General features: G+C 38.2%; 1 protein-coding gene across 10 annotated transcripts in view; it reads right to left on the bottom strand.

The window, feature by feature from the left end:
• Nucleotides 1-13,854, bottom strand: part of LOC104969531 (uncharacterized) — a 238,519-nt gene that overhangs the window by 105,142 nt on the left and 119,523 nt on the right. The window lies entirely within an intron of this gene.

Here is a 13,854-nt window from a genome sequence, read left to right as displayed (position 1 = left end):
TTTTTTTCAGATTTTTCCCTTATAGGTATTACAAAATATTGTTCCCTGTCCTTGTTTAAACTGGTTAAACCCATTTTTTTCAATTCATCTTTTGCTCATCTCCTATCTTCTAATTGCCCCAACATTCCCTTGCTTCTCTCTCTCTTAACAAAAATTGTATGCTGGATGAGATTTCAAATCCTGTAACATATCCTCACCATTAAAGACATGCCTGCTCATCACTGCCTACTTGGGGCCAAGCACTCTGCTAGACTCTGTTGGGTGTAAAATCATACATTGAATACACACTTTACCCTTAAGGATCCGAAGTTTGCTTGCATACAAAGCAAAGGATAAATAATTTAGTCCTCAAGTTGCACTAACACCTGTGAAAAGAACAGAGAAAAATGAGGTAATTTCAGTTGGAACACGCAGGCTTCATAGGCTGGGCCAAATTTTGATATGTAAAGAGGAAGATAGTAATTAGTGTGTGGACCAAATTATGCTCTTCTCAGTGAGGTGCAAAGCAAGACGGTCTCAATATGCATTGTGTTTCATGTCATGTTTGTTAGGTTTGGGGAAGTCAGTTCCTGAAAATTAGGTAACCATGATGCTGCCTAGTTAGGTTTCATTGCAACAGTAGTTGGCATAGCAGGAGCTGAACAAGAGCATAGTAACACTCATGTAAACCCCTTTTTACCACACTTGACACCTTTTTCAGAGCATTCCACATCTATGATCTTATTTAATTCTGCAAAGTACAAAGGCACCAGATTTCATTTTAAACATAAGAATACTGAGTCTCAGAGTAAGAAACTTACCTGGTATTGAAGCCCAGGTTAATCATCAGTTAAATCCATTACACCTATAACCTGCCTTCACTCACTCACACTTCGGTTGTTTTTATAAAAAACTTGCTCTCCAGGCATACTATCCAAGTGCCAAGCCGTTTGCCCAACTTGTTTTTTAAGAACCTGGAGCTGGCAGCATCCTGCTGGAGCTCCAGCTGTTTAAGACTGGGTAAGCCCACGAGCCCTCCATCTGTCCACGTGCAATTGTCCACTTGGTGAACTTTTGACTTCAGAGGGCCAAAAGCCCACCCTCAGAGCACACCAACACTGCCATTTTCCAAGCAAGTGTACCTTGAAGGAGCCAGAGCTCAGTTGCGGGTCTACACAGAAGTCTCCTTGCCCACCTTTTTTCTTGTCTCCAGTTACCTTTTGCCAGTCTTGCTCCCTACACCTCAGCTTTATCCCATAAGCATCCTGAGTCCCTGGCCTTTGGAGAGGTAGATGTGAGATGTTTTTTGGTCTCCTAGCTTAGCTGCCTTGTGAATGACTCCTTTATCTGCTATAAACCTCCAGGTTTGCCTTGCTGTGCTTGGGGCAAATGAACCAGGTTTGGTAAGCGTATTAGATGTAGAATGATCATGACAATACACGCCTTGTGATGCTGATCGCAGAGCCCTTCTCACTATAGCAAATGCAATACGAAAATTTCCTAGCTTCAGAAATTTCACAGCAATGATTTTCTGTGTACATGTTCATAGTAAAGACTAACTGTATTTAAGTTTTTATTTCAAATGTCTAGTTTATATATTATCATTTATATATTACAAGTTCTAAAGATAAGTAGAAAATGTTTTAAAGAACTTCAGGTTCAGCTAACGACCAGTGACTTTAAAGGAACCCCTGTATACTGTTGGGAGGAATGTAAATCGATGTTGCCACTATAGAACACTGTATGAAGTTTCCTTAAAAAAATTAAAAATAGAGCTACCTTGTGATCCTACCATCCCACTCCTAGGCATTTATCAGGAGGAAAACATAATCCATAAAGATACACGCACCTCAATGTCCACAGCAGCACTGTTTACAAAAGCCAAGATATGGAAGCAACCTAAATGTCCATCAACAGATGGATAAAGAAGATGTGGTACATATATACAATACTACTCAGCCATAGAAAAGAATGAAATAATGCCATTTTCAGCAACATGGATGGACCTTTCATACTAAGTGAAGCCAGACAAAGACAAACACACAATATTGACTGTAAGTGGAATCTAAGAAAAATGACGCCAATAAACTTATTTGCAAAACAGAAATTGATCCACAGACACAGAAAACAAACTTATGGTTACCAAAGATGGGGGGAGGGATAGACTAAGAATTTGAGATTAAAACATACAGACTACTAAAAATGAAATAGATAACCAAGATAACCAATAAGTATCCACTATATAGAACAGGGAACTATACTCAATATCTTCTAATAACTTATAATGGAAGAGAATTTAAAAATGAAGATACATATATTTATATAAAATAATCACTTTGCTGTATACCTGAAACTAACACAACATTGCAAATCAACTATATTTCAATAATTTTTTTTTATTCCAAAGTGTAAAAAAAAAAGATGTAATTCCACCTTAAAGTCATTTTGAATTCTTTTTCTTAAAAAAGTTTATTGTGGTATAGTTGGCATATAATATTGTTAGTTTCAAGTACCACATAGCTGTTTAATGCTTATGCAGATTAAGAATTGATTGCTATAACAAGTCCAGTAACCATGCAAGTTTGTTACAATATTTTGTTTACATTTCCTATGCTGCACATTACATTCCTATGACTTATTTGTAACTGGAGTTTACCTCTGAATCCCGTTCAGCAATTTGCCAGACCCACAAACTCTCACCCGTCTGGTGACCACTAGCTTGTTTTCTATACTTGAGTCTCTTTCTGTTTTATTTGTTCATTACTTTGTTTTTTAGATTCTATGAAATCATACTGTATTTTACTTTCTGACTTAGTTCACTTAGCATAATACCCTCTAGGTCTACCCACTGTCACAAATGACAAGATTTCCTTCTTTTTCATTGTTGAGTAATATCCTACTATATATATATATATATATATATTCATGTATATAAATGCAACAGATTTCTATTTATTGATTTTATATCCTACAACTTACTGAACTCATTTATTAGCTCTAATAGTTCTTTTGTGGAGTCTTTAAGGTTTTATATATATAGTATAATGTCATCTATAAATGACAACGGTTTTACTTCTTTCCCTATTTGGATGTCTGTTATCACTTTTTCTTGTCTGATTTCTGTGGCTAGGGCTCCAAATAATATGTTGAATGAAAATAGCAAGGATGGGTATACTTGCCTTGTTCCTGATCTTAGAGGTAAAGTATTCAGCTCTTCACGGTTGAATATGTTAGTTGTGAGATTGTCAAACGCGGCCTTTATTATCGTGAGGTATACTCCCCCCACTGCCGTGGACTTCCCAGGTGGCACAGTGGTAAATAACCCACTTGCCAATGCAGGAGATACGGGTTTGATCCCTGGGTCAGAAAGGTCCCCTGGAGGAGGAAACAACAAGCCACTCTAGTATTCTTGCCTGAAAAAAATCCATGGACAGAGGAGCCTGGCAAGCTATAGTCCATGGGGTTGCAAAGAGTTGGACATGATTGAGCAGCACACATACACATGTTCCCCCATATCCACTTTGTTATCATAAATGGACATTGAATTTTATCAACTTCTCTTTCTGCAAATTTATCAAGATGATCATATGATTAGGCTATTTGAATCCATTATCTAGTCTTCAACTATTTTGGTATGGAATCAATTAGATAACACTTTATTAAAATACACAATACTTGTTTGTTCTATTCTTTGTTTGGTTCAAATACAAACATTTCAATTACCCACATATTTGAAAATCCTAAGAATGTTGATCATATAGAGAATCCTAAGCATGTTTCCTTCATTATCTAAAGAACTCAATAAAGCATCACAGGAATGTGGGTACCCACTATTGCTTTTGCTATTGTTTATTCTTAACAAGACATATATATATATTGCAACCATAATGAATCATTAATTAATCTGCAACTTTGAGCCAGGAATTATGCTAACATTAGATACTGTCTTGTTTAATTCCCTCAAGACCCTATGAGGCTACATCATTGCTCATATTTCACATATGAAGAATTAATTTTTGTTGGTAACCAAGTATAGAAAGAGCACTTACTGAGATCTGATCATTTCATCATTGAAGTACTTCTACAAAAAGGAAAATGTAAACATAGCTGCTCTTGTTGTCCCTCTCTGTTACCCTACAAAAAATACCAGTAAGTTAATACCAATCTCTAGCTGCTAATCTAGAGATGTGGTGTTATAAATAAATTACAGCAGAAAATATTTAAATGAATCTAAAAGTTGTTTTAATTAATACCAAACCTCCCCATTAACTACATTCACCTAAGGCTCCTACTAAAAGCGATGGAAGCACCATGCAGGTGCCTGCCGTGTGTGTGACATTTTGCTAGAGATAATATACATAAGATGAGCCCAAATTGACTTCATCCCTTTATCTATATCCTTAACTGGGTAAATGCCTGCAGAAAAAAAGAGCTGGGGCAGCACACCCACTCCTCTGTGCTACCTAAGCCCTACTCTTCTCTCCCATCTTGAGCCATTTACTCCCTAAGGCTATTGTCTGGGATCAAAAGAATTTACCAGTCTGTTGAATTTAATTCCAACTTCTATACACTGGGTAAATTCAATTGCCCTTAGAAAACATTTATTCATGGCTTCCCAAGATGGCAGAGTAGAAGGGCATGCACTCATTTTCTCCTGTGAGAACTCCAAAAAAATTGCAACTAACCACCAAACAACCATTGACAGGAGAATGGTGGATCCCACCAAAAAAAGATTCCCCAAAAAAGATTCCTCACATCCAAGGGAAAAGGAGAAGCCCCAACAAGATGGTTGGAGGGGCAAAATCATGTTTAGAATAAAACCCTGTACCCGCCAGAGACACTCAGAGGGCTCAGACAAAACCATGTGCGCACCAGAAACCAGCGACTCCACAAGAGACTGAGCCAGACCTGCCTTTGAGCAGCGGAGTGTCTCCTGCAGAGGCACGGGTCAACAGTGGCATGCCCCAGGAGCAGGGCTTCTGGCTGCAGCCAAACTGGGGGCTATGGCGTGTAAGCCCCACCACAGAGTCACTGAACAGACAACCACAAACTGGAGAGCAATTGTACCAAGAAGATCTCACACTGCTGCACAAGTTCTAGGGCCCACAACAGATTTCCCAACCTGGGGATCCCACAAAGGGACTGGGAACCCCCAGGGAATTTGACTTTAAAGGCCAGTGGGATGTGATTACAGAACTTCCACACTACTGGGTAAACAGACTCTTGGAAGGCACAAACAAAACCTTGTGTTCACCAGAACTCAGGAAAAAGGAGCAGTGACATGACAAGAGACTGAGCCAGATGTGTCCGTGAGGGTCCAGGAGTCTCCAGCAGAGGTGTGGCTCAACAGTGGCCGGCCTTGGGGTCGGGGCACTGAATACAACGGTCCTGGCATAAGTCCTTTTGAAGGACTGCCATTACGCCTACCTAGGCCAAAATATAGGCAGGAAACACAGCCCCACCCACCACTAGAAAATTGGATTAAAGATTTACTGAGTATGGCCCTGCCCATCAGAGCAAGACCCAGATTCCCCCACAGACAGTCCCTGTCATCAAGAGGCTTCCCTGAGGACAGACAGAATGGAAACCACAATCATAGAAAAACTAACCATAATGATCACTTGGATTACAGCCTTGTCTAACTCAATGAAGCTATGAGCCAGGCCATGCAGGGCCTCCTAAGACAGATGGATCATGGTGGAGAGTTCTAACAAAACATAGTCCACTGGAGAAGGGAATGGCAAACCACTTCAGTATTCTTGGCTTGAGAACCCCATGAATAGTATGAAAAGGCAAAAACATGCCACTGAAAGGTGAACTTCCCAGGTTGGTGCCCAATATGCTACTGGAGAAAAAGTACCAGAAAGAATGAAGAGGCTGAGCCAAAGTGAAAACAATGCCCAGTTGTATATGTGACTGGTGATGGAAGTAAAATTCAATATTGTAAAGAATAATGTTGCATAGAAACCTGGAATATTAGGTCCATGAATCAAGGTAAATTCGAAGTGGTCAAACAGGAGACAGCAAGCATGAGAATCAACATTTTAGGAATCAGCGAACTAAAATGGATGGGAATGGGCAAATTTAACTCAGATGACCATTATATCTACAAGAGTGGGCAAGAATCCCTTAGAAGAAATAGAGTAACCCTCATAATCCAAAAGAGTCTGAAATGCAGTATTGGGTGCACTCTCAAAAATGACAGAATGATCTCTGTTCATTTCCAAAGCAAATTATTCAATATCACAGTAACCCAAGTCTATGTCCCAACCAATAATGCTGAAGAAATTGAAGTTGAACAGTTCTATGAGGACCTACAAGACCTTATCGAACTAACTAAGTAAAGAAAAAATGTGCTTTTCATCATAGGGGACTAGAATGCAAAAGTAGGAAGTCAAGAGATACCTGGAATAACAGGCAAGTTTGGCCTTGGAGTACAAAATGAAGGAGAGCAAAGGCTAACAGAATTTTGCCAAGAGAATGCAATGGTCATAGCAAACACCCTCTTCCAGCAACACAAGAGACAACTCTACACATGGACATCACCAGATGGTCAACACTGAAATCAGATTGATTATATTCTTTGCAGCCAAAGATGGAGAAGCTCTATACAGTCAGCAAAAACAAGATCGGGAGCTGACTGTGACTCAGATCATGAACTCCTTATTGCCAAATTCAGACTTAAATTGAAAAAAGTAGGGAAAACCACTTTTCCAGGCAATAGTATGGAGTGGATTGCCATTTCCTTCTCCAGGGGATCTTCCCATCCCAGGGCTTGAACCTGGGTCTCCCACATTGTAGACAGACGCTTTACTGTTTGAGCCATCAGGGAAGTTCAGACCATTCAGGTATGACCTAAATCAAATCCCTAATGAGTATACAGTGGAAGTGACAAATAGATTCAAGGGATTAGATTTGATAGACAAAGTGCCTGAAGAACTATGGACAGAGATTCATGACATTGTGTAGGAGGCAGTGATCAAGATCATCCCCAAGAAAAAGAAATGCAAAAAGGCAAAATGGTTGTATGAAGAGGCCTTACAAATAGCTCAGAAAAGAAGAGAAGTGAAAGGCAAAGAAGAAAAGGAAAGATACATCCATCTGAATGCAGAGTTCCAAAGAATAGCAAGGAGAGATAAGAAAGCCTTCCTAAGTGATCATTGCAAAGGAATAGAGGAAACATTGGAATGGGAAAGACTAGAAATCTCTTCAAGAACATTAGAGATACCAAGGGAACATTTCATACAAAGATGGGCCCAATAAAGGACATAAATGGTATGGACCTAACAGAAGCAGAAGATATGAAAGAAGAGGTGGCAAGACTACATTTAAGAACTATACAAAAAAGATCTTCACGGCCCAGAAAACCATGATGGTGGGATCACTCACCAAGAGCCAGACATCCTGGAATGCAAAGTCAAGTGGGCCTTAGGAAGCATCAATACAAATACAAATTCCAACTGAGCTATTTCAAATCCTAAAAGATGATGCTTGAAAGTGCTGCATTCAATATGCCAGCAAATTTGGAATACTTAGTAGTAGCCACAAGACTGAAAGAGGATAGTTTTCATTCCAATCCCAAAGAAAGGCAATGCCAAAAATTTTTCAAAACACCACACAATTGCACTAATCTCATACGCTACCAAAGTAATGCTCAAATTCTCCAAGTAAGGCTTCAACAGTACATGAACTGAGAACTTCCAAATGTTCAAGCTGGATTTAGAAAAGGCAGAGGAACCAGAGATCAAATGCCAACATCCACTGAATCATCGAAAAGCAAGATAATTCCAGAAAAACATCTACTTCTGCTTTACTGACTATGCCAAAGCCTTTGACTGTGTGGATTACCACAAACTGTGGAAAATTCTGAAAGAGATGGGACTACCAGACCACCTCCTGAGAAATTTGTATGCAGGTCAGGAAGCAACAGTTAGAACGAGACATGGAACAACAGACTGGTTCCAAATTGGGAAAGGAGTGCCTCAAGGCTGTATATTGTCACTAACTTATTTAATTTATATTCAGACTACATCATGTGAAATGCCAGGCTGGATGAAACACAAGTTGGAATCAGGATTGCTGGGAGAAATATCAGTAGCTTCAGATATGTAGATAACACCACCTTTATGGCAGAAAGTGAAAAGAAACTGAACAGCCTCTTGATGAAAGTGAAAGAGGAGAGTGAAAAAGCTGGCTTGAAACTCAACATTCAGGAAACTAAGATCATGGCATCTGGTCCCATCACTTGATGGCAAATAGATGGGGAAACAATGGAAACTGTGATGGACTTTATTTTCTTGGGATCCAGAATCACTGCAGATGGTGATTGCAGCCGTGACATTAAAAGATGCTTGCTCCTTGGAAGAAAAGCTATGACAAACCTAGACAACATATTAAAAAGCAGAGACATTACTTTATTGACGAAAGTCTGTCTAGTCAAAGCTAGTTTTTTCCAGTAGTCATGTATGGATGGGAGAGTTGGACCATAAAGCAAGCTGAGCACTGAAGAATTGATGCTTTTGAACTGTGGTGTTGGAGAAAAACTTTGGAGAGTCCCTTGCACTGCAAGGAGATCCAACCAGTCCATCCTGAAGGAAATCAGTCCTAAATATTCATCGGAAGGACTAATGCTGAAGCTGAAACGCCAATTCTTTGGCCACCTGATGCAAAGAACTGACTCATTGGAAAAGACCCTGGTTCTGGGAAAGATTGAGGCGGAGAAGGGGATGACAGAGGATGAGATGGGTGGATGGCATCACTGACACAATGGACATGACTTTGAGCAAGCTCCAGGAGTTGGTGATTGAATTCAATCACCACCACTAGCTTTGTTGGTAGGGATGCTTCCTAAGGCCCACTCGACTTCATGTTCCAGGATATCTGGCTCTAGTCCAGAGATCACACCATTGTGGTTGTCTGGGTCATGAAGATCTTTTTTGTATGGTTCTTCTGTGTATTCTTGCCACCACTTCTTAATATCTTCTGCTTCTGTTAGGACCATACCAATTCTGTCCTTTACTGTGCCCATCTTTGCATTATATGTTCCCTTGGTATCTCTAATTTTCTTGAAGAGATTTCTAGTCTTTCCCATTCTATTGTTTTCCTCTATTTCTTTGCATTGATCACTGAGGAAGGCTTTCTTATCTCTCTTTGCTATTCTTTGGAACTCTGCTTTCAAACGGGTGTATCTTTCCTTTTCTCCTTTGATGCTTTTGAACTGTAGTATTGGAGGAGACTCTTGACAGTCCCTTGGACAACAAGGAGATCAAACCAGACATCTGAAAGGAAATCAGTCCTGAATATTTTATTGAAAGGACTGATGCTGAAGCTGAAACTCAAATACTTGGCCACTTATGCTGAAGTTGAAGCTCCAATACTTTGGTCACCTGACTTGAAGAGCCAGCTCATTGGAAAAGACCCTGATGCTGGGAAAGATTGAGGACAGAAGGAGAAGGGGGAAACAGAGGATGAAATGGTTGGATAGCATCACCATCTCAGTGAACATGAGTTTTAACAAACTTTGGGAGATAGTGAAGGACAGGGATGCCTGGCAAACTGCAGTCCATGGGATCTCAAAGAGTTGGACACAACTTAGTGACTGAACAATAACCAGGCAACTTTCACCATAAATATGCCATGATTCGAAGTTAAACTTTCCTATTGTTCTATGTATTTTTCTTTAACTTCTAATTGAAAGATAATTAGTTTACAATGCTGTGTTAGTTTCTGCTGCATAACAACATGAATCAAGCATACATAAATCACCTCCCTCTTAAGCCTCCCTCCCACTCCCATCCTATGTATTTCTCTTGGATATTTTATATGATTTCTCTTGTTTTTTTTTTTTTTTTCCCTCCAAATGCCCAATTCTATAAGGCTTTCATTCCCCTCACTTAGGGACTCTCTTAACCTATGGATATGAAAAACAAAAAGAGTGATGTGTTTTACTACAGACATTTAAACATACCTACATGTAAGTGATTTAAGAATGGGAGCACTAGACTCTGATGGAAGCATTACTTCTGAGAAATTCACTTTGTTTAAACCCCAAATCATAAATAATGGAACAGAGGAGGAATTTATGCGTATGCTCCACTTCCTATTAACTCAACTCTCAATAACTTGTACTTCATGTGCCCTTTATCTAAAATATGAATCCTAAGCATGTAATTAATAAATAAGTGATGTCCTTAAAATAGGTATTTTAAAATATCTAAATAGAATTAGCTGTGTTCTTGTCAAGCTGTAAGCCTGCACATTCTACTGGACAGGATATTCAATTTAAATCATTAAGATTTTCTGAACAAATGCTTATTAATTGAACCATAGCACTATAGTTGAGTCCCTTTCCACTTCCTCTTGTTAAACTTATTGAGGATGCAATGCAGAGCTATTTGGCAGGTGGCCACATGGTAACGCAGCAGGACATATTTGGCAGGTTCATACTATAAGTTACCAGTTGCCAGACTTTTGCCATTTGGATAGATAGCATCTCTGTCTCTTTTTACTTGTTTTAAATATAAAAATGTGTTGCCCTTGACAGAATTATAATTCATAGAGGTAATTAATATCATGTTAAGTATATATAATTAATTTAAAACATGAGTCTACAAAATAGTTTGCAAAGCACATGGAATTCTTGCAGGAGAATTTTTTCAAGGTCATGTCAGGTCACCTCTAACAGGAAGGTGACTAGTATGGAACTACAAATATTAGTTGTAAATGGCCATGTTCTACACACAGCCCATTTAATTCCAAAACATGCAAATTATACTTTATATAAATGCAAATCATAGACTAGGTACCCTGCAAAGTATCTTTTCTTCCTTTAAATGTTAATAAATCCAAGTTGAGGTGAGTTTGAACTTCTCCATCATTAAAATGTCTTGATTGGTACGACTTTTAGCTGAATTCCCAAGCTGATTTCTTAGGCCCTCTGCGTCATACTTGGGAAAAAATGAAATTCTGCTCTGGAAAACTGGGCAGGAAGGGCCCTGCCTTGGGAGATATACTTTAAAAAATTCTGCATATCACAGACAGAAAAAAACTTAGATTAAAAGGAACATAAGAGACTATGTCACTCAGAAGGCAGAGCTCAGTTGGAGCCCCTGAGCTATACCTGGAACCCTAAACAACTGTCTTCCTGACCAGCACCATTTAAGTGCCAGGGAAACACTTTAGCCCATCGTTTGCCCTATACCCTCAAAATGGAAGTCCACAGTGCTTAAATATCTGTGAGATGTGTCATTGCCAACACTGGAGATGGACACTGCTTCAAAGTGATTTGGGAGGCCAACACATGGAGAAAGTAGAAAAATGAATTAACTAAATTCTTCCTCTCACATAGTATGAAAGCAGTAAGTTTTGCATGATGATTTTCCAGTAGCACTGAAAGCATCCATTTTTAGGATTCTCTTTGTGTTTCAGTTTGTGGTTCTGAAGGCACTCAGAGATTACCTTGGATACACAAAAGTTGCAATGATGATCAATAAACTTTTTGCAGTATTAAACAATTTCTATCACCCTTAAATTTATGTATCTGTGGTCAAGTAATGTACCTAATAGTCCTGACTATTTACAGGACTATTTAAGGACAACTAGATGAACACTGAATGTTAGAATGTTTTAACAAAAATATTTAACAAATTTCAATTTTTAAAGATCAGTTTTTTAAAATATATTTTAAAAAATAAACATTTAAATATTTTAATACTTATTATATTTGATATATGAAAATGAAAAATTGCACTTGCCTTTATGTTAGTAGACAAATTTAATATTTTGGGAAAATATACTTTCTTGAAAACATAAAAACTACTTTTAATATTTTATATTTAATTTGCATCTTGATAAAAATGTTTTCAATGGGTATACTTTTAAGGCTTTAGATAGTGACTGCCAATACACAAAAATAATGTAAAAATGTTGATAATAGCAACATCATTAGAGCAGAAATGTGCTAAAATAAATAACATGTATTTATATTATTAGCCATCAAACATACTTGGTTCATAAACAGAATATTCAAATATGTGCAATAATAATTCAATTTTCTTTGATATCTCAACTTTCAGCATATAAAAAATTATAGCTTTGCAGAAATTCTTTTGATAAAAAAGTATATTTGACAGAGTATGAAGTTTGAATAAATTAAAAAGTTGATACCTCAGTTTATACCTTTTAAATATTTAGACACATGGTATATGTCTAGTATACAATTTTATTCTTATCCTTGCCCCTCAAATGTTGGGAAAGGCCTGTTTAACAATGTAAATGTTTACCATGGATGGATATCACATCTTGAATTAAGGCAGCCTGTATAAATGAAATGCCTATCCATGTTTGTTATTTCATTCAAAATATGTGTACATAGCACAGTAGCTTTAAAAAATGAATCATGAAAAAAAATCACAATACATAATGTTTGGACCAACTTACTTAGTATTTGCTTTATGGCAAACATTCATAAATGGTAGACTTAAATTATCCCCAGTTTGGCACAAATACTAAGAATTAACATGAAATTAGCAGAGAATTGGAGCTTAAGAATCATTTTCACAAAATCTATATCTAAACACCCATTTTCAGTTAACATCAGTTCCACTTTTAGAATCTTGTTCTATAAGGGATCAGTTAAATGGTGAATGACATGTTTGCTGGCACACTCAAAGTTCATAGGAGGCACTTATTTGTCCATTATTATCTACCTTAATTATGCATAGTGGTCTTTTCCTCTACTGTCTTTTTCACAACAATTACAACATCCAAAGCATGAGGTTAATAAGGCTGGAGACTTTAAAGTCAGATTGGAAATAAAGGGAAACATCAACAAGTTCGTCACCATAGAGAAGCATTCTTACAAAGATATCCCAACATTTCCTTTAAGAATGATTGCATTTGCAACAATATAAAAATCCAACAGAGAATCCCAGCAGATATTGGGTTGACCAAAAAATTATTCTGAATGAACTTTTTGGTCAACCCAAGAGAAATTCATATAGGTACAACAACCTGTATTGGATAACTGCAAAAAAAAAAAAAAAGCAATTCTTTTCAGAAGTTAAGGATCAATTTTGACAAAACAGAGATCTCTGGAAGCCATATTTTAATATTAAATCATGAAAATAACTATGAAAGTGAAGTTGCTCAGTCGTGTCCGACCCCATGGACTGTAGCCTACCAGGCTCCTTTGTCCATGGGATTTTCCAGGCAAGAGTACTGGAGTGGGTTGCCATTGCCTTCTCCGTGGTTACCTCTTAAGTAACTTTAATTCAAAATAATCAATATGCCACCAAGGCACACTTTAGGATGTACTACCCTGGTGCAATACTTTCACCTGATGCAAAGAGCTGTCACGCGAGTGTATGTTCCTCGGCTCTTTGTCTTGTCACAACAAAGATTTGGAGTGACGGACATTAAAGCCCCCTCGGAGTGTCACAGCTCTCAGGTCTTGGATAGACCATGTTATAGCTCTCAGGTCTCGAATGGACCGTGTTATAGCTCTTAGACAAATCAGTGTTACAGCTCAGTGTTACAGCTCTATTTTATTTAGAAGATAGCAGGAAAATCAATCTTCAAGGCGTGAGGGCACATCGATTCAAAGACACAAGAAGAGCGCCCCAGTGCGCGGGAGAGAGAGAGAGAGAGAGCTGGCTTTGGTTCTTCTATTTATATGTTTATCTCTCCCTGGGCCTGTCCTATATAAATTGGGCCAGCCAGGAGTGTTGTTTGTTTTACCTGAGGTCCTCACTCCGGTCCTCGGACCTTCTTTTATTCTATTTTCACGGGCTTTTCCCTTCCTTGTCTTTTAGCTACCGTCATTTTGGACTCCTTTTCCCTATTCTACCTACCTAACATTCCCCCCTCAAGAGATTG

The sequence above is a fragment of the Bos taurus genome, chromosome 9 (genome assembly GCF_002263795.3).
Source record: "Bos taurus isolate L1 Dominette 01449 registration number 42190680 breed Hereford chromosome 9, ARS-UCD2.0, whole genome shotgun sequence".
Taxonomy (NCBI): domain Eukaryota; kingdom Metazoa; phylum Chordata; class Mammalia; order Artiodactyla; family Bovidae; genus Bos; species Bos taurus.
The sequence above is the reverse complement of the archived record's forward strand: the minus strand, read 5'-3'. Positions and strand labels throughout refer to the sequence as shown.